This window comes from Plectrocnemia conspersa, unplaced genomic scaffold (genome assembly GCF_051122295.1).
Source record: "Plectrocnemia conspersa isolate PC_06_02 unplaced genomic scaffold, ASM5112229v1 ptg000004l, whole genome shotgun sequence".
Lineage (NCBI taxonomy): Eukaryota > Metazoa > Arthropoda > Insecta > Trichoptera > Polycentropodidae > Plectrocnemia > Plectrocnemia conspersa.
This window is the reverse complement of record NW_028277168.1, coordinates 6,250,828-6,274,106: the sequence shown is the minus strand read 5'-3', so window position 1 is coordinate 6,274,106 and position 23,279 is coordinate 6,250,828. Positions and strand designations below refer to the sequence as shown.

General features: G+C 30.2%; 1 protein-coding gene across 4 annotated transcripts in view; it reads left to right on the top strand.

The window, feature by feature from the left end:
• Window positions 1-23,279, top strand: part of GABA-B-R1 (gamma-aminobutyric acid type B receptor subunit 1) — a 333,811-nt gene that overhangs the window by 109,106 nt on the left and 201,426 nt on the right. For all 4 annotated transcript variants that reach the window (XM_088184582.1, XM_088184585.1, XM_088184583.1 and 1 more), the window contains exon 2: window positions 19,728-19,774. The gene's annotated coding sequence lies outside the window, so the exon portion shown is untranslated. The remainder of the gene's footprint in view (window positions 1-19,727; window positions 19,775-23,279) is intronic.

Genomic DNA, 23,279 nt, shown 5'->3' with positions numbered 1-23,279 from the left:
TCACAGTTTTGATGAATATATTTTTGTTGTTAAATTATTTTAATCCACTTAGAAAACTCAGCTTATATATCTAGTAGCTGCTTCTATAGTCATTAATTTATTACAGTTATTGTATTGCAATAATTTCTACAATGAAAACAATAATTTTATTGCCTTATTGATTGCGCATTTTTTTTGAGTTATTACATAATTACTGAATGCTTATACTTGTGATGCTTATACAATCTAAGAATATTATTTAATTATTTATTTATTACAATTTAAAAGTTATCCCCCATTAAGGTAAATGCAATTTTTCTAACAAGCAACAAGCTTTTGTAAACCCTCTTCGAAGAACTTTGGAGTTCTGTAGTTTATCTACTTATTTATCGCTCTTTTAACTTTCGTAAAAGACTGAAAATGCTTACCTCGCGGTGCTTTTTCATTTCTCTGAACAGGTGGTAATCGCAGATTAACCAAAACTTTACTTGTTAGACGAACTGTATTGCACTATCATGCTGCAGTTAGGGGACGAGCGTGCAGCTCTGCTCGTCATTTATTAATCAAAGTTTGTCGTAGTGGCTCACAAAGCAGATGCATGGTTATAGTATATTAATAACGTTTAGTGTATACCCTTCTGTAAAATAATCCAGCATAATTAATCATATCGTGATTTAAAAGAAAAGTTTCGCGCAAGCTTTAATAGGTTTCTTTTTGTCGACGCCATTACTTTGGTTGACTTTTAGATAAAGATCGAATATTACAATATAGTATTATAGTGTTTTGCAATAATGTGACATCTGTAGAGTGAGGAGTTACGATCTACACATGTTTACTCTATACATTTTCTGATTTGTTCCTAAAGTAACGACACATAACGATCAGAAGCAGTCTTGCTAAATCTCAAACAATCTAAAAAATGGTTACACGTTCATTATCTATCACTAGTTTTTAATAGAAAAAACATTTTTACGTTAACTGTAGTGTTTGTTCCATCACTACACTCATTGTACATTATTTAAAATTATTTGATCCAATAGTAAAAGATTCTTTTTGATTCAGAGATTTAGATAAAAGATTTATGAGGTTTTAATATCTATTTTTTGTGAATTATTTGCTTCAAATTATCAAACATTTTATTTTATCAAACGACTAGAGAAAACTAAATAATTTATTTATTTAGTTGTGTCTCCTGTCGGGCATTTCTGCATGTCTCTGCCCTCTTCTTATTAGAGATCAGCCTTAAGTATTGAGGGTTGTAAAGCTAGTTGACAAATCACAACCATTCAGCGATCATTCAGCCGATTGTTGCACTCGTTTCTTAGAATAACGAAATATGTTTACGCCTTTAGAAAGTAATATTTACTTGATGTATTGTATATCTTTTCGAGATCGAATTGTACAACGGGAATATTGTGACCTTATGGTGCTTTCTGCCATCCGGTGATATATTGCTTCCCGTGACCGTGTCGCAACAAAGAAATATTCTTTCAATGCATCGGAGAATATTTTCGTTGTATTTATGTGAACCCTAGGGTTTCTTGTGGTCCCATCATATACATACTAATGTCTAATTCATCCATATTATTATCAAAATTGACTAATTAAATTATTTAATATTAACTAATATATATTTTTTAAATTAATAATATTGTTTAGACAATTATTTGTTTTTTTTCATAATTGGTTAAATAAATTAATATCTGTAAAAGCAAAGAAAAAAATTATGAATATATTTGAATATTTTAATATTCCATCTATTTTTTTATATAATACTCAAATGGTTTATAACTACAAATAATTCAGAGCTTTACTAGTGACCAAACAATTGCGTTATTAATTAAAAATATTTTGCGGAACACATCCATTCTGAGACGTTAAAAGTACTGTTGAAAAAACTACTCATTGTTTGGAAAGGATGCGCTATATACGTTATGTATTGTTATCAACACATGACTGGTGTTTAGATAGGTTTCGATGAGCTAGAAATAATTGATGATTGATATTGTTTTCAATGTTTGAAAAGCTTTGCTAAATTATTTTATTAAGTTTTTCTTAGTATTCTCAATGCTTAATACAATTTAAAAATAAATTAATGTTTTTATATAGGAATTAAATTATATATCAGGTATTTAAACAATATTCGAAAGTAATAAGATTATCCTGTCTGCAGGGTCTGAATTGAAACTCCCATGGAAACAAAGGAAGTCGGTCTTTACTGACGTTAAAAGCTTCGTGAAAATAATAAAATCAAAAAGCACCGGAAAAGAAGGCGCTGCATTATGGATGCCCTCCGCTCCCGCACCGCACGGGGGATATTAGGATCACAATAATAAAATGGGCGGCGGGCATCACGAGCACCCGGGAGCGGCGCGTACGTCATCTCCGACCCTGGAGCGGCGTCGTAAACAATGGGGCGACGAGTCCCGCGACGGTCCCGAAATTTACGTCCAGGACGCGGCGTCGTGACGGATATGTCGCACTCGCGTAATCCCCGCAGTTAGGTACCCTTTATCGCGCGGGAGATCGCACACGATTTTCGCCCCTTTCTCACGCCTCCGGCGACGGGCGCCGTTTTTGTGCGGGCATAAATGTAAAAGGCGTATTAAACAGCCTTTAAAGGCGCGAACTCGCACTATAAATTACTGGAGGCGCGTACGATCTTTTGTGCGCTCTATAAGGTTGTCTTGCACTAAAAATGTTTTATATATGCGAGGTGTAACGTTGGAGTATACGGTGTGATTATGTCGGTTGAGCGAGTGTTAAAAATGCACCATTAATATGAAATATCTGAAAATGAGTATGAGTAATTGAAAGAGACACCCTTCGATACGCAATTCTTTTTTCACAAAAACATTTTTTTTACATATATATTAATCTTGTGTTAAATCTAAGTGTACACTTAATATTCCAAGTTTAAATTAATTAAACATATTTTGAACGTTTCTTTACAAGAAAATACGTTTCTTAATTTTCCATACTTGTTTTTAAATTATTTTTAATAATCATAAAAAGCTCAATACTAGTCAACACGGAGCTATAATTAAAAAAACATGCCCTTTTTAACATTAGAAAATATTATAAAAATGTTTTGTGTAATTGGACTAATACGTCTTTTTATGTATCGGAGACTACGACAAAAACAAAAACAAACGCAAATCAAATTTATATATAAATACAAAGAGGCAAGACACAAGCGGTTCCATTTTTTAAGCTGTGATTGTCGTTCGTATAAATATATATAGAATAAAAATTATATATGTGCTTTATATTTAGATAATTTATAGCTTAAGTCGTTTTGCTAAATAGTGTCGATTGCTTTTTCTGTATCTGGAATTATTAATATAGTTCTTTCTATCATGTTAAAATTTGTTGATCAGTTTAGTTTGTTGATAAGTGCGTTAAAGCACGCGAAAACAAAATTACTTTACTAACACTGAGAGATTATTTTAGGCGTGATAAATTCTTTTTTAAATGTATTACTAAGGCAAAGATTAAGAGAGCGATAATTGATCAATTTGATTTCTTTTCCGGGTTTTCTTTGGATGAACTTCTGCTGCTCTCCAGATGGTGTTGAAATATCAAAATTATGAGAACGCATTAAATATATAAGATAAGTCGGGAAAGCCATTAAAAGCAAAGTTATTTTTATTGAGATCTTATTTAATCTTTTTTCCTGACGATTTTTATTTTTTAATATTCTTACATAACTGAAAATTTTCAGTGGGCTTACTTCGTTAATTGCCTAATTTTCTATCACGGATTTTCCAAATTTCCGAATCACACGTGTGACTTTTTATGTGTTTGTCATTGAATATAATTTTGTGTCAACGTGCGAAGCTCCGGTGGCACAAATCAGGGGCGCCAAAATTGTTTACAAATTTAAGCTTTAAATATTAACTGTAAACGAATGCTACAAATTTGAAAATTTTAATGAAGAAATATATTGAAGGTAATATTAAACGCCATTCTTTATTGTACTAAAAATAATTTTACGTTATGGAACTCATCAAATGATATTGCCAGTAAAGATTGTGACATTTTTATAAAATCTATAAATTAAGTAATGAAATGACAATAAATTAGTAATAAATAAATCATCTGCCCCGAGACGTAAAACACCCATAAATTTCGCTGAAAAAGCTACTCTTTGTGAAGGACGCGCATTAGCTTAATTTTACCCCGCGCATAATACTATTGTTTTTCTACTTTTAGTTACCGATCGCCAGGGTGAATTTCTAAACCGTTTCTCATTTAAGGCGTAAACATATATCGTGGGTTTGATCATTATTTGTTTATTAAATTACGAACCAAAACTAAACAAAATTATTTTAATTTATTTTATTATTAATTACATGTATATATTATTATAAAAATATATTATTTTGTCTAAGTTTTTGGCAAAGTAAAAAAAATATTGCTATCTTTCACTATTTTTTTACTATATCTAACCCTATTAAATACTTTTTACTTTAATAACGCATTTTAGTAAAAAAATTGTTAAAATAAATATGTTTTTCTAGATAACTATGAGTAGTGTTCCTATGAAAAAATGTCGACAATATTCTATCAAATACCTTGCGCATGGATTTATTATCAATATATATTATGAAGGCTGTGTGCTTATTATACATTTGGAACTTGAACATAAAGACAAGAAAAACAATCCAGTTGAATACTTCAAGATGAATTTCGAGCAAGAAAAACTATATTACAAGCATTTAATGAAGGAATAACGAAAATTTACAAGGTTGAATTGCTTTCTCTGAGATTTCACAGTTAATTGCAAAAGTCGGAAGAGAACATACTATTGCTGAGTCTTTGATTTTCCTAGCAGTGTCTATTGTTATTTTAAGGGTCATGTATCAGAGTTCAAATGCAATTACTCAAGTAATTTCTTTGAGTGATTCTTCAGTATCAAAGCGTATCGATATAATGGAATGTGATATAGAAAAACAATTAATTGCTAAATTACAAATTAAGAAGTTTGCCTTGCAAATGGATGAATCGTATATACGTGATAATGAATCCCTACTAATGGCATATGTTAGATTACAAAATAACAACAAGTTCATTAAAAATTTAAAGGTTATATATTAAAAAAATATTTAAAAGAACATCCCGTTTTTAAATATACTAGCTTGTGCAACCGGTTGACAAATATCGAAGATTTATCGCATATCTGAAAAATTATGTATTAAATATTTTTTGCATATACTGCGTCAACATTTGGTTGCAAAGTGGTTGGGAGGATCTATATATACCTCTCTTAATATTGTAATAAAAACAATAAATTTAATTAAAATAAATCCTCTTCTAGATCTTCTTTTCTGACAATTCTGTGAGGAAAACGAGGGAGAATTTGAGCACCTTCAATTACACATAGAAATTCGTTGGCTATTAAAGTGTAATTATCTTTATCGCGCTGTTGTACTTTCGATTAGTATTGTATCCTTAATGAATGATATAAAATTTAGAAAAGAGATGGTTGTGAAAATTGTGATATATTCTATATATTTGAAAAATTTAATTTGCTAAGCAAAAAGTTAGAAGGAAAATCATGTGTTCTCATACCGTGTATAAAAGTCAATATTGCTTTTCTTGGAAGGCTCTATCTCTTCAATATATTGGACGTCATGAGTTAACACAATTTCCATCAATGGCCACAATTGACAATGAAATACAAGATGATAATCTTTATATATGAGGTGTGATCGAAAAGTACGAGGAATAATTTTATTACGAATAAAGCAATAAGCTTACATTGAATTTTAAATATTCTTATTCAAAATACTCTCCTTGGCTAGCTATGCACTTATCTCAAAGTTGATTCCATGATTGGAAGCATTTCTGGAAGGCTTCTTTCGGAAGGGCTTTTAGTTGCTTCGTCGTGGCCCTCTCAATTTCGGGAATGGTGGCTAAATGTTTTCTTTTTAGCACGGGTTTTATTTTTGAGAAGAGTCAGATGTAGATGTGCACAGACAGGAACCTTTTTTCCAAAAATTCGTGGATCAGAAGCGAGGTGTGGCACGGCGCGTTATCGTGATGAAGGAGGAAGCCATTGATCTATTTTTCTGGTTTCTTCGCAAACGTTGCAGTATGTCCTTGTAATTTTTGGAGTTTATGGTGGTTCCTTTTGTAACAAACTCTGATCGCACTATGCCCTCACTATAAAAAAAACAATTAGCACGACCATGACGTTCGACTTTGACTGACGTGCCTTATTAAGGCTAGGAGAGTCACTTGTTTTTCATTGAGAACCCTGTATTTTCATATCATGATCCTCGGAATATACACAACTTTTATCTCCAGCTATTATTTTGACCATGAAGTCTGGATCTGCAACAAGACGATTCAATTATTCATATTCTATCTTGTTGTAGGGATGTTTGGGAAAGGTACATACTATATTTATGCAGAAATACTATATATGTATGTATGTATATAAAATGCATTATAATATACTACATCTGAAACTGTTGAATAAAACATAAGAAAGCAAACTCATGGGTACAATCTATAAGCGATGTTGTCATATATGGGTGACGTAACGTAAAAATGATCACTTTTTTATTTATTTCGATGATAAATTGTCCCCGAGCGAAGCTGGGCGACGCGGCTATTAGCTATTATATAAAATTAATTATATTGCACTTGAACGTGTACGCATACGGCAGAGCTGTAAATTCGTGACTTTGTCGAGTATTTAATGGAGACCCCTCGTCCGACGGGCGGTCGAGTCCCGCATTAATCGGCCATTAACGGTCAGCCGGGATTTATACGGGATCGGGGCCCGCATGCTTAAAACGTTAATCCCGTACCGGCTGAAAGCCAAATAATTTCCACGCAACGAAAGGCCATTGATCGCGTCGTCGGATTCTGGCCAATGGGCGTGCGCCCGTTGTAAAACGCGTGCATTATGGGCGGCGAGATCACCAGCACCCGGGGCGCGTACGTCATCTCCGACTTGTGTTTCCGACCCTGGCCGTGGCATCGTAAACAGTGGGGCGATGATTTGGCCGACTTTTTATGGCGGGCCGAGATCAAACTCCATTATTTATGGGAACGGAAAGGAGTATTGGAATGGGCGAAGAATTTTCTTAACTGAACGACATTGTATTTGCGAGATTACGAGTACAACAATACAGGACGATCCACTAAGAATTTTATTGATAAGCATTCCAGAATCTGTATTTAAATTAACAACCATTCTGGTATTGGATTTTTTTAAATCACAAAAGTAAACTTTGAACAACGCGAAATAATTATTTATTTATTAAAAATTTGACTTACCAAATGCGTTAGTGGTCTACATTACTGAAGTCCAACATTATCATCTTTTGAAACAGTTTTATCACATTTTTCTCGAGTTACTTAATTGGCCTTCACCAGGGATAATGTCCGTGGAGTTCTGATTGGTGTGGCGGAGGCTCATCCCTCTTTGCTGCGGTACTCGTATGGTGGAGTCCCTCTCAGGACGTGAGCGTCCATGACTGTAAGTTGTCCGCTGGTAGACTGAATCGGCTCCTTTTTTGTCTTCCGGTGATATATTGTTTCCCGTGACCGTTTTGTAACACATAAATATTCATTCAATGCACCGGAGAATCCTTGCGTGTTATTTATGAGAAACCCGATTATTGATAAAGGATAATTTTTGCTTACAGATTTTAGCGCGAGTTTTAAGAATATGATCTCTCACAAATCCCTTACATTTATAGTTAGTTCTATTTTTAAATTACGTTTACTTTTTTAACAAAACTTTAAACACTAATCCAGTGATTTAATATAATATAAACGATGCAAAGAGTATTTTTTATATTTTAGTCTATAATTTTTGTTCTAATTTTACTTATATATAATTTTTACGGGAAAAAGGTTTCTTGCTACGTTTTTCCTAAAGTATAGAGTCAAAAACAAAGAATGTTTTCAAAATGCATGATATTTTTATGCATATATTGAAACATAATTAAGTTAGTATTAACTTTATTGTGAATTCGTTATTTTTATGTATTTATTTACTTTAAAGTTGTATACACTTTTTCACGCTAAACTCAAATAATTCATTCAAAAAACTACAAATAATTAACAACTTTTATTTACAAAAAATGTTGATGTACTTGACTCGAGTAGTTGACATATATTATAAAGCAGTTATTTTTTATATTGTTTTTATCGTTACGCTTAAAATTCATAAAATGTGTGTGATATTGTGAGATTTTTACGAAAATATTGTTTCCATTTATATTTTAAGAATATTTGCATAATAAATACTGCTCTAAATAATACTATTACGTAACACTTAAATTTCATGTCTATAAAGTATCGTGTCTTAGATTGTAGGTTGTAAACTACAAAGCTACACATTAATAGAGCTATGTGGCGGTTAATGGGAAAAAACTGCCACATGCAATGTAAACACTACGCTTTTAGAAATTCAATCTCAATTGCAATTTTATGGTTGTCGGCGTTACAGTACACCCTAAAATTTAAATTAAAATATTTTAAAAGAAACGTTAAATTCGTTTCATATGATACTTTTTTTTTATGGAAATCTCGTTTCTATTTGTAAGTCTGGTCACGTAACCTGTTCAATACCACCTTTGTCGTTTGAACATCCGAAAATCTTCCACGACCTCATTTTTGCTTACCAAGTATTAGACACCCTATCTTTACCGGTTATTTGGAGAATATTGCATTTCGTCGTGTTCTTTGCGAAGCTTTTGTAGAATACTCGCAGCTAGATTTTTGTTTTTTCTTCTTACATATTTAGATTTCTTAAAATTTTGCTTTAAACATATGTGTTCTATTTTTTAAATGTATTTTTTATATGTTAAAATGCATCAAAAAGTAGATTAATACAACTATTAACTGCATAAATATACAAGGTATTGATACAGACTTTTAATATTCAACATTAAATATATATCTAATACAAATTATTTATTTATGAATATTTTTGACATATCTTTAAATGCTTTGATATGATACGATTTTTGGGGACTTGTAACGTACTGTTTCTATTCGCTTTTGATGAATAAAGTGTGTAATAAATAAAAAAATCCATCACATATTTATCTACAAAACTATTATCATTCCAATTTGGAAGTGGATATACATTTATCGAGAACTACAAAAAAATACAATATAACTAAAAGCACAAAACCATACACTATAAAAAATATTAGTAGTTCCGTAGTAGGCTTGAAATAAGAAAGTATATTTACATATAGCAACGGTAAATCAGGTAGTCGAAAACCTTCAAATATAAATATAAGGAGCACCAAAAGCGATGCCCGAATACACTCAAAGTTAGCTTATTAAGCAATCATAGTGGCTTCAGACGGCTAAAATGTAAGATTTTCGTGTACGGATAACAAAAAAGGTCTCAGAACAACAGTTTAATGTAAAGCAAAATGTACATAGATCTAGCTTAAATTTTAATTATATATTCTTATTGTAAATTGTGTTTCAAACAGGTATTTCTAATAGATCACTCTACATTTTAGGTTTAAGGCGTTTCATAATTTAAATTTAAAAATTAATATTTATGATAACATTAATTTATAATTGTTACATCTTGCTACGATTATATATTCTGATAATATGAAGGTGAGTTCTGGAGTTGATAAATAGCAAAATGCACTTCCGGCAGCAAAGTTGTTTAATTTTTTTAGCAAGTAGTTATCTGCTCATAAAATGTCAAGTGAATTTACTTGCTTAGGTAATAATTAAAGCATAATTTGTTTAGCTTTTAAAAGGACAAATATGCAATGTGTAGTCATGTATTGTCGTGCAAGAAATGTACATTTTTCCAATGGATTTCAGACGTCGAAGTTATTATTGAATATTGTCAATATCGTAAATAACTTTTAGCTCTAATAGTTTTTGATTAATTAGTTTCACAAATTATAGTGGAATATAACAAGCACGGAAAAGTCAATATAATTTTCACTTAGTGTAATTTTAGCAAAATGTTATAGGGCTTCAAATATACTTTTTTAGTTTTCATTCTTTTCTTGTGGCACCTATTTTTCAAATGGACTTTTCAAGTACCCGTACAATATGTTTTCATTTTTACGACTATTTGCATATCGTATAATAAAATAAAATGGTAATTTAGTAACTAAACATTTTCATTATTAATTGGAAATATTGCACCGACCACTTAATATCACATCTGTCTCGAGATGTGCTTTTGAGTAATTAGTCCACAAATACCGCAGAAAAACTACTCTTTGTTTAAAAAGGATGTGTATTAATTCATTTTACCCTGCGCACATTACTATTGTTTTTCGACTCTTTGGTTATCAATCGCTTAAGTAACCACCTGAACAGTTTATTTTTAGGCTTAAACACATTTCGGGGATATGTCTAAGAAGCGATGCAATTGGCTCGCAAAATCTTTATCTGCGATTCGCCAGAGCTGTCACAAATCAGAATTATAAAATATGTGACACTTGTTCATAGTGGGAGATATGCAGAGACGCCATATCCCCGCCCCCACTAGGTTATTTGGTACGCCAAATAATTCAAATGCCCATCCTCCCGTTTTATATATATTTCACAATTTTCAAATATACGTTTCAAATGCTAATATGAATTTTAATAAAATAAAATTGTTTAATTTACTTAAGTTCTGTCACTATCTATAGGGTTGTATACCTAATATTTTAAAAAACTAATAATCTTTTATTATATATTTATTTTTATATATTTCTTTTATTATTATTTATATTTATTTGTAGATTTACATGTACATATTTTAAATATATCAAAAATATCAAATAATTATCAACAGTAGCTAAAACAACTAGACAGTTTTACCTATTCGTCATAATGGTCTGTAAAAAATATTCTAATATTAAAGATTCATAAACATATTTTTACATAAAAATCGACTTTCAAGTGTAGTTTTATTAAAAAGAAAAAGATGAAATGATAATCTTAGAAACATCTTGAGAAACATTTATATACAAATTGTTAAACTAGTATAAAGGAGGAAAACAAGCTTCTACTAGTCTTGTATATTTATTTTTGGAATATTCCTCGTACTAAGAGCAGTTTAAAATGTTTGTCTGATTTATTTTTTACCATTAAACTTTATTGTATTTTTGACTGTAATTTTAGGTAGTCCATATACGCCCACATGCGTAAACAAAACTGACAATTTTCACAAATGTAAAAGCTCATAAATTCACTTTTACGGTGTGTTTGCAGAATTTAAGCGGCCCTATTCGCAGCTTCGCGAAACGCTCTGATTAAAAATATTAATTAAAAACATTTTTGGCGAGCCCTGCCTTCGTTGGTCGGTCTGAAATCGTGCAGGCCCGTACCCGGCGACCGTAAGTGAAAATTACGAGCCGGCCTCGTTAAATATGAATGGGCTATCGATTTTTGACGCCGGTTCAAGGCGACCACCCTTTCGGTAAGGTGCAAACGCCCGAGGCCAAATGAAAACATCACGCGGAGGCGACCTATCCGGAATTAATTAATCGATTGCCGGTAATTCCCGACTGACAGCTCCGTACAAATGTCGACCGCCCTGTCAATTTTAAGCGCCGCACACGACGAGATTGATTCCTGAATGTGGGCTTAAAAATTAATCGGGGAACGATCGCAATTATCGTGCTGTGACGTGTGACAGCCGGTGCTACCTCTCAATTAGGTAACCGCAGAAAATCCACTTGTGTTTTTGGCAAAATAAGTCTAAGGGCTATAAGAAAAATATTATATTTCATTGTATAAGAGGGTAAAGAGATAATATTTTTAAGAATTTGTGTATATTTTAATTGTATATTGTGCGTATTCTTCGGAGCTAACTCTTAGATGATCTCTGATAACTGCTTGATTCTGTATCGGATCCGAGGCTAAAGTGAAAAGAAAAAGTAAAGGGTAAAAGTTTCCCCGCATAAAAGAAAAAGTTTTCTAGTTATTTGTACTTTTGTCTAATCAATAGAGCTTGAATATCAATATATACGAGTACACACATATATATGTATATAAAAATGTCTATCCTTGGCAAAGTACTTGCGACTTATGGAATGCGATTGAGATTCGTTGACTTTCGCTGGTATTCAACCTGCCGAAAAATTCGAACCCATTGGTGTTAATTTATGCGTAGACTGAGCAGCTAATGTGCTTAACTTTTATATAAGCTTTGCAATTGCCACAATTCTTTTTCGATGTTCTCATTTACAGCACGAAAAACCAGTAGTGTAAGTCAGTAACTAATACGTGAAAAGTCTGCTTAAACCCATATGAATTTTTATTATTTCTTTGCGATCTATATTAGTGATTATTATATAATAATAATTTCAAACATAACAATTTAGATTCTCACGTAGGAATAACGTAATGATTATTATTGAGCTAGGTTGTGCATATATAGCATGATAGACCAATGGTATTAATCAGTGATTAAAATCCAAGAGACCTGGGCTTAAAACCCATAAAGACCCTGATGTTTCTCAATTCTTATCGCCCTGAGAGATCAGAATTTGTGATTATTATGTAATTTAAATTACAATAGATCATCACAAATTAGGTTTGTCTAGATCTTCGTAATATCGTAGATAAATATTGTGATGAAAAATTATATGCATAGTTGAATCTATAAATTTTAAGCTGTGATAATGCTTTTTAAATATTAAAATAAAATTGGTTTATAAATATTTATAAAAATAATAAAATCATTATTAAAATTTCGATTTTAGTCTGGTGTCTCACTACTTGTTGATTGTGTTAGCACAGTTGTGCAACACATTGACCAAACGCTCGTTATATTTACAATGTATAATATTAATTTTGTGTTTTGGAGCTGAAGAGGTGTGACTTTGTAGCCAAAAAAATATCAGAAAAGCTGATATATAGAGAGAAAATTTTATTGTCATGTAAATCGGAGAATTTTTGCTGGCGTGTTTAGTTGTATTATTGTTGACTGTGATATCTTTGGAGCAGCTGGGATTTGTCGTGATGTGCTCTCGTGATCTGCCGATGTCTCTATTGACGTCTCCGTCATGTCTCTCTTCCGTTTCCCTCTAAGTGATCAAGTGTCACATTTTTTATAATACTGGTTTCAAATAGCTCTGGAAAATCGCAGATTAGCACGTTTACGAGACTATTAAATCACTAAATACATCACCTAATTTTTTCCCGCTTCAGAGAAACAGTTCAGATTGCCACACAGGCAATTGATAGCCAAAGGGTAGAAGAACAATATTATTATGCGCAGGGTAGAAACTATTGTTTAACTTGTATATATTTCAAACAAAGAGTAGGAATGTTTGGTATTGGGGTGGATGTGCTATTAGGTAGTCCATGAACTATTTCCAATTATGCAATTATTTGGCCACGAGATCACTCTTTCATTGTTGTAAATCTACTGTCTGTGGTCTCCTTTAATTTATTCGAAATGGTCGTTAGAATTACCTCTAAATTATGACAAATTGTGCTAGTGAATGAAACTCTTTAATAATTAAAAAAATAAAAATATTATACATTTAAATATGTAATAATAAAAAGTACACTGTTAATTAAAAATAATGCTACTATATCCGTTTGGTACATTATGCAACTTGGACGTTAGAGTTTAGCGAGTTTTGTAGACGTTATTTATTGTCGGTTACGTAAAGTGCATTATGAAATTAAAACGTTCTGTTAATGTTACATTTTTACTAATACATTAGCGTATTTAGCTGTTGTCTGTTTCACGAATTTTATCTTTAATATTGTTTCTGCAATTTTCCAATCTTGACGATGTATTTATAGATCCCACAACTATGTACACAAACATATTTAACACAGACAAAATTTAAAATAATTTAATAAGAAAAAGTATAGCGTAGTCCATTACGTCTCAGACTAGTAACTCTGAGGTTCCGAGTTCGAGCCCCGGCAGGTGTACTTGAATTTTTATTTATAAAAAATGCGCTTTTATAAAAAAAACGTCCCTAGCTGCAGTGACATTTATTGATTTTAAATTATAATTATTAAAATATATGTCACTGATACCCAGACTTTCAATCTGGTAATTAATACTTACTTGTTATTCATTATATCTGATTGTCTTAATCAGATGATACAGATTTACCTCGTTGTAACGCATTAGGCTTACGCCTGTATGGTTACAACGGAAGATTTAATAAAAAATAAAAATAAGATTGTACTACAAATATATTCTGGTTTAACTGTGAAATATATAACTAATTTTAAATCAAGCCGAGTCTATTTTTAATCTATTCCAAATTAAACCATATTAATGTTTTATATTTTTTTGCTTTCATTATGTTCCACTATTTATCATTAGTATTCGCTGTATAGACTAAGTTTAAAAATAATGAAAGTAGGCAAGAAATCTTGATTTAATTTTATTAATTATTCTTTAGAGTTTACTAAGTGATTTTTTAATGTTCGTTAATAGTCCAATCAAATAAGGCGAAATAAAGGCGGAACCTCGGAATGAAAGATAACAAGCTGAAATTTTGCACAGACTTTTGTATTGATGTTCTAAGGACAGGGTGAAAAGTCTCATAAAATATCGTGTCTGCTAATCAAGATATCAAAGGTCAAAGGTCGCAAAATTTGTTTTTTTGCAAATATCTCGCATTTTATGCGTCGCACGTCATTAGATGCATTACAAAACTTGTAAAGCATAAAATTTTCTACAAGTTTGGTCATAATATTTGTTTTGTATCATTAACCGTTTTTGAGATATAGCGCGAAGAGTGGGAGGCGTACATCCGTTTATAGAATCCAGCGAGTATTTCTACCTGCTTAACTTGGTATAAGCTTTGAAAAAGTAAGCAATCGTTAAAAAAGTGGTCTCGGCAAGTCGTTTGAACCATAATTTTATTACTTTTTTTATTGTATTATTAGGAATTATGAATGAAATATTGCTCGACTAGAAATTTGTGCGAAAAAATTGAAAGAGTTGAGAGATGTCCTTACGGAGTATGTACCAGATGATAAGAAGATCATTTCCAAATTAAGAGAAAAATATTTAACTGACATTATAATTACAACGAAGATTGGATCATTCCCTATTTTTTCTTTTCGTGATGCTCAAGCTTAAATTTTATCCATAGCTTGGTATGAAAATAAAAAAGGCACTTCAGAAGAAGAACACTTGCGCGTAGTGGAAGCTGCTGCGGCGATTATTAGAGAAGATATTCGATCTTCTGTTGTTGAGACCAAGTCCTATCCGCCCCCGAGTAAAATATTAATGAAGAAATTCCGAAAACTTTATTACATTTTCTGCAAGAAGTTATTATAAAGAACAGAAAAGGAAAGACGGGGCATTTTAAAACGAAATACAAAGCTATAAGTCATGCTATAATGACTTCCATACGAATACTGTCCTTTTCTTCGCAGTTATTAATAGGCCTATCTGTATTTATTCATAGAAGAAATACAGATAGGCCAAACATCCAAAAAGACTTTTGGATGTTTTGTCAAGTTTAGGTTTTTTCGCTTCTTATAGTGATACTGTAAAATGTTAAATTTCAGCTGTGGATGTGATTTGTTGTGGATGTATGGAAAGTGGAAAAATATCTAACCGTTGCCAGGGTGGAATGGATTTATTGAACAACTTACAAAAACAATGAGAACTTTGTAACTTCTCGGATTCTGTTTCTTACTTTTATTCATCATCCTGCGAGTAATATGGACACAATTTACAACACATTACAGTGTACTACAAACACTGCCAAGAAACATGAACAAAGAACATGCCTAATAACTTTTGATCAGCCGTTGTACATAAAAGCACGTGAAATCGTAGCAGCTCAGATGCTAACTCAGACTTGTCCAGAGTAGTTGTGAAACTAGGAGGCTTTCATATGCTTATGTCTTTTATTGGATGCATAGGGTATATAATGAATGGAAGCTGAATCAAGGAAGCTCTCAGTACAATTTATGCTTCGAATTCTGTCGACAAAATGTTGGATGGTCACGCTTTTGCAAGAAGTATCAGAGGCCATACGCTATTAATTTTTGCATTATCGATGATGATTTTTGAAGATATGGAGATTGAAAGTTATAATGCTTTAGATGGGTTCATTCAGCAGATAACAATTTGCGATGTTTCCTATGAAACTGTGGAAAAATGTGCAGGTAGCTCTGGCTCCGTAGTTCACATAGCGTTATCCTATAAACGGATGCGCGCTTCCTACTCCCCGCGCTATATCTCGAAAACCATTAACCATACGAAGAAATAATTTTTAACAAACTTGTAGAAAATTTTATTTTCTATAAGTTTTGTAAAACATCTAATGACATGCAACGCAAAGGAGGCGAGATATTTGCAAAAAAACGATTTTTATGACCTTTGACCTTTAATATCTTGATTAGCAGACACGATATCTTATGAGACTTTTTACCCTATCTTTAGAACGCCAAAACAAAGGTCTGTGCAAAATTTCAGCTTGTTATCTTTCATTCCGAGGTTAAACCCTTATTTGACTGGACTATAAGTATTCTTCATAAACGGTATAATTTTATCTTTAGTCAAACTCTCAAGTAATATCAAATCTCTTGAAAACAATATTTCTAAAATCATTATTAGCTTGTAAAGAAACTCTTAATATATTTATTTATATTTATATTATAATAATATGTAAGTAAAACTTAGCTGTGTTGTGATCTGTTTTAATTAAATAAATTTTTATTTGAAATGCATGTAGTAAAGCTCATTAGAATTCCATTTCGGTGAATTTAGTAATTGCAGTAAATTTACAAAGTACCATTTTTTACCATAAATGTTAATTATTAGCACTCGATAATTCTATGGTAATATTATGTATTGAATATAAATATAAATTATATATTGCGTTTTTTATTGTATGTTTAATATCTCATCGTTTTTAATAGTAGTAGTAGTTAAAAAACATTTTGTTTATATATTTATTTATGTTAATGTAAGCAATATAATGTAGTAAAGATACCTATATTAATAAATTGCGCTAAAGAATATTTATTATTTTAGAGTATGTTTATTTTATTAAGCATACGTGTTGTTTAAATATACAGTTCGAGTGAATAACGATGTAAATATTTATTACTTAAAATATATAGAAATATTATTGTTAATATAAACTGGACCTACAAATATCGCAAACTCGTATCTGCGATACTTACCAGAACACTACCCCATTGTGTAACATTACACGATTCCTATATTTACCTGAATATTGAATAGACCTTTAAAGCCTTAATTGTGTTCGGATAGGTAACATGGAAACGTAATAAATTAATTTCATGGGTCAACCAATATATGTACATGTATAATATATGAATGTACATATGACCACATGTTGAATCAATTTATCATTTTCGACACAAATCTGTAGAGAAACCAACGAATATTGTTTTGGGGTCAGGATTTAATTTAATGGAAAACTAGGCACGTGTATTCGTTAGTCCGCAGGGACTATTTTTGTTGTTGATTATTTTTTATTTATACTCGATTCGATAGTGGCTCTCAAAAGCATGATTCAGCCGTTTAGGATTGATCCCGTATGAGAAATTTGATCCAACGTCAATAGACCCTCGAGGTTTGAAGGTACACAACGTTCGAAACTTTATAAGACTCCTGATTATTAAATATGATTTTTACGACGAAATATATCGCAAAAAAGACCCGGCAGTAAATCGAATCATTTCTTGAAATTTATCTACGTACGTAAAGAAAACGTGTTTTCGATCGGTGATCAACGAAAGGCTTGATTTTTCCGGTATATTTATTGTGTACGTGAAATCGAATTTTACCTCTCTACTGATTTGGTACTAAAAAAATGTTTAGCAAAAAATATTTTCTGATAAAATAATCTAAAAAAACTTAAACGCCTTATTTTATATTATGTTAAATTGAATAAAACAAACCATAAAAGATTAATGTTAAAAATAAAAGAAAGCGTTCCAAGCTTTTCAAATTCTAGAAAATTGCTCATATACTCAGCTGGTAGCTAAAAGAAAATTTATCGTATTTTTAAACGTGTCATCTTTCACACAATTTCATTCACAATAGTATCTTAAAAACAATGATAATATTTTATTTAGAGAGTCAGAAGTATTACACAATTGACAGACAGCAATAAATATCGGTGAAAAAAATAATATTTAACGGTAATTATTTTTTTTAACAAATGTAACACAATTAAAATTAAAAAAAACTGACATTAACTATAAATATAGGTCAAGACAAATCCTTAAATTATTAAATTTACGTTCATTCCTGAAATTCGATAATATGCAATTAACTTAACGTTATTTGCGCAATGTCTTTAATTATTTTATTAATTAAATGTTATTTGTTGACACAGCAAGCTAAATAAAAACAGATATTATTACAAAGTAAAAATAATAGCTTAATTGATAACAAAGCATATTTTACTTATATATACTTTGTAGTTTTTAGCGAATAAGATTTTAAGTAATGCTTGTAATATAATGATTTTTAATTATTTTCAATAATTAAGGGTTAATCCTTATATTAAAGCAGAACTGAATAATACGATGCGAGAGCACTCATCAAAATAAAATATATATTACATGTATCTAATAATATTGTTATATAATATTAAATATTTTTCAAAATTTATTAATATTATAAACATGTCTTAAATAGCTTTATTAGTTATATTTAATATTTAATTAAATGTAAATGTTTCAATGCAAAATGAAATGCGTTAGCCAAATGCTTTACAACTAGACAAACAAAATAATTATCACTAGGTAAATAGTGAGACACCAGACTGAAACAAAAGTCTGTAAACTAGTAAAAACCTCTTTGGATTATTGAAAAACGAGATTTAAGTTTGCCGACATACGAATTGTATGGAGTAATTCTATAAAGAGCCTATATTATAGCTATACATTTTTACAATCTAATGATTCCCATGCAAAGTGATTTCTTTTTATTTGATTTTTTTATCAATCAAACAATTTTTTATCATTCAAATACGACTTGTAAAAAAAGCTTTCAATAAATCATGTTTATATTGAAACATCTGGCACAGACCAACCCTTTTTATGTAACAATATTCGTACAAATTAATTTTTTAACAAAAAAAACTCAATCAAAATTATTTATAAAAATAGTCTTAATAAAAATTTTCAATTTGTTGAGAAAAAACTGAAATTTAAAAAAATTATTTTAATTTTTTTATAAAATATATTTTTGTGAGATTAAGGGAATCTAAGAAATTACAATATGTGATGATTAATCGGAGTTTTATTTATATACTAATTATTGATTCTTTAGACGCAATACAAATTAAAAAACATAAGATTCGATCCCATATATTTACGGCGTCAGTTACTAAACTATACTGTCTTAATTTAAAAAAAAATCAAAAGTTATTTTATTTTAAGTGTGTATGTAAAATGCATACGAATGAAGCCAAGTGTATACACTTCGTTTTTGATAACATGTGTATTTCTCGATGATGAAATATCGATGTTCCTAATTTTTCGTCAGATCATTAAATTTTCTTACTTTGCATCGAATATAATTGTTTATATTTTAAATATGTTTTTTAAACCAATATAATAAAAATCTTTTGTTTTATGTATGGTTTGAAATTCATTTATTATATATTGAATTAGTTTTATTATTCTTATGTTTGAATGGCTGGATAGTGAAAAAGCAAGCTTTCTGCTTTTTTGTGTTTATCAGAAAAATTGTATATTATTTGCTACATATGTATATACATTGTTCTGCAATAATTTATTAATATTATGTATTTTTATAGGTGAATCTGGTGTCATCAGAGTGAAGACTCAGCTATGAAGAAAAAAGGTATTTATGAATTATGAATTATTATACATTACTATTTTGCATACTATTCATATTACGCCTATAAATGTATCATACGAGACACGCGATAAAAGTATTTTATTAAAAAAATATTTATACCGACATTTTCATATACTCTTATATCCGTTAGGAGTTCGAATAATGGAAAAATGTCAAGCAATAACTTACCGCCTAAGGAAATTGCTTTGGTCATGAAAAAAGGAAAAACTATACAGCGTCTAATACAAACTTATAATAAAATGACATATTTCTATTTTTCATACTTCATACGCACCTGATGAAATATTTATCGCACATGAAGTAAATTTAACCCTTTTTCTATCGACACATAGATATGCCTCCACATAATTTATGTGTTTATACTATAATAAACAGGAGTAAGATTCAACATAACGTAACGACCGCCCCTCAATGATCCATCGATGATGTATGAACGTTGAAATAGAAAGGAATAAATGATATTCACAGCCTTCGGCTGATCGTAAATAAGAAGAAGGGTCCGTTCCGACGTCTGCCCTTACGCACTCGAGTGTGGGTGTACGCACCACGCTCAATAAGGGGGTCGTGTTTAAGGGTCGAAAAAAACATAAATTTACGGAGACCCCCAGCGGGAGCTACAAGCGTAATATTTCCACAATTTAATGTGCAACTTCTCGAAGCAGCATTGTTGGACTACCCGCGAATTATACAGTTGTGTAAAATATTATAAAAAAAACGTGTGGATATATGAAAGGTGGAATTCGAACGGTGAGAGGTCTTTCAATATATTTTTTTCTATACCAAGCCGATGATTGAAGTGATTGGATAAAAAATAATGGGTTTAAAGTTGGCTAAATTTTAGTGAAATATTTACATATAAACCTAAATAAATATTAGACATATAAAATTTGACTTTAGTAGCGATTTGTCCTACTTTAAATATATAATATGTAATAAAGTGTTTTAATTACATTTATAAGCAATATTTTTAATATATTTTATAAGTAAGGCTAGTATTCTTTTCTTACATTATTTTAGATTAATACAATTGCAATAAAGCATTTCACATCAGAATTCCATTTTATATTATTCAGTAAATGCAGTTTAATGCATTGTCGTTGTTGGTTGTTTCTATAGTACATAATTGTAAAGTTTCACTGTGTAATTTGCAACAGAAATACTAATGGAATAACAATCAAAAATATTATACAAATATTTTGTGTGAAATTAGGATCTAATTTATTCTTTTCTTATTTTCTTATTATATAGTCAATTTTTATGTGAATTAAAAATAAATATGATAATTAAATTTTACCCTTTTACATTATGAATATTGAAATCAAACAAAATCTTTAACGCGAGTCGTTCAACAGAAATAGTTCTTATAACGTATAAATAAATTTTCTACATTTTTTTTAATGAAAAAGTAGTTTTTAAGGTTTAAGTTTAGCTAATATACAAAGCCATAATTTGTTGATTTGCTTCTTTGTGTTATTTATAAATTAGGTTATCCCGAAATAAATGGTTTTTAAATGAAATTTTATAATATATAATGAAATGATATAATAATATCCTTTTTACATCGTCTGTATTCTGAATTTTCCTCCGTCTAGTAAGTGTCACATCGATCGAAATAAATGAAAGTTGGAAGGAGCAAGGTCTGGAAAATAACATTCCAGCCAAGTTCCTTGACTTTATCGAAAGTCAATTTCGCCACTTGGGGACGAACATTGTCGTGTTGTAGAACTATTTGACTTCTGTTGATAAATGCAGGGCTTTTTTCACTTTCTCGTGCAAACGACCCAGCTGATAACAATACAAACTTGCTGTTATTGTTTAACCAGGCTTGAGAGTTTTGTAGTATATTCGAGATCCCACCATACAAACAAAATAAATCTTTTACAGTGAGCCTGAGGATCGAGGTAGATTTCGCTACTCGGCCTTTGGATAACAACTGTCTTAATGACAATTTGTTGGATATAAAAGTGGATTTTATTTGTACGTGATGTTAATATTCTAAATAGGGTCGAGAGTTTCTTGTTTCATTTTATAATTAAATCCTAGATTTCTCGAGACAGCTGCATAAAACGGGTGGACCAGTGCCAGATGCTAGAAAATTTGCATGCTTAATTAAAAACTTTTAATATAATTATTTCAATGGCAAAAAGTTGCCTAAGATTTTTACCTACTCTAATTGACCTTATTTTTGCTTAAGTAATCTAAGAACTATATTGATAATTAGATAAAAAAATTGCCAGATTGAAAAAAATAATGAAAGGTTTTTGATAAAATTTGCCTTTCGGTAAACATAGACCTCCTTTTTATAATCCAAAGATATTTTTTATTTTAATCTTGTTCGAAATATGAAAAACGTGAAGTAGCAACAGCTGTGATTGACAAGTTTCTTACGATTAGGATATAAATATGAAAAATAAATATAAATAAATATTTTATTTATTTATATTTAAAATTCACTTCCAACAGAAATCTTTATCGAAAACTTTTATCAGTTACTTCCGATTTAAAAACCAAAAAATCAGCTGCTTCCCTCTTTACGTAAATTTTGGTCTAGCTAAATCCAAAGTTCAAAATTTAGAATTTTATAAACAAAGCCAACACATAGGAGCATCACTTATTTGAATAAATAAAAATAAATGTTTTTTCACAATAAAACATATTTACAAAAAAATAGCTTCGTCTTATCATATAAAAAGTAACAAAAACAGGTTAAATCTATTTGGTCAAAAAATAAAATTAGTTGATACAATTGCTCAGATCTTTGTCTTTCGTATAACTTGCAAATTCATACGTATTTTAAAAGTTATATACACCTGTTATGACGGTGTTAAAAAGTGTAATATAAGCAAAATGTAAAAAAAAATATTTAATTAAAGAATTTTTCGTATACATGTATATGTAATAAGTATTAGCCCCGTGGGTTGGAAAAAAATTAGCTCCTAAAATGATAAGGGCTTTTGTAGACTTCGAAGAAACTCTCAAAACTATTTTAACTGAATTACTTAAATCAATGAATGAATTAAACTTTTATTTTAACAATGAAGATAATACGAGTTTATAGAATTTAACTCTAAAACTTTGTTAACTGATGACTAAATTAATATATAAAGGGTTATTAAAGTTAAAAATAATATTTTGATAACGAACTCATTGTTAAAGACTTTGACAGTTCATAATTTGAACAAAACCTTTGTGCATCTTGGCAATTTTTCAATTTAATGATGAGTATAGAGCAATAATAGACGTTAAGCTGTTAGTGCAAAAAAGGAAAATTTAACTTAATTTTATGTATATATTATATAATTTCATAGCAAATAAAAAAATATTTGCTTTTTTACTTTTCTCTAATTTTGTACATTTAACACTTATGTAGGGATCAAATTTATTTTGAAAGTTTTAAAATCTCTTTTAATAAAGAATAAAGAAGATTCTTTGAAAAATATATTATAGTTCTTAAAATAAAAATATAAGTAAATGTATATAAATGACG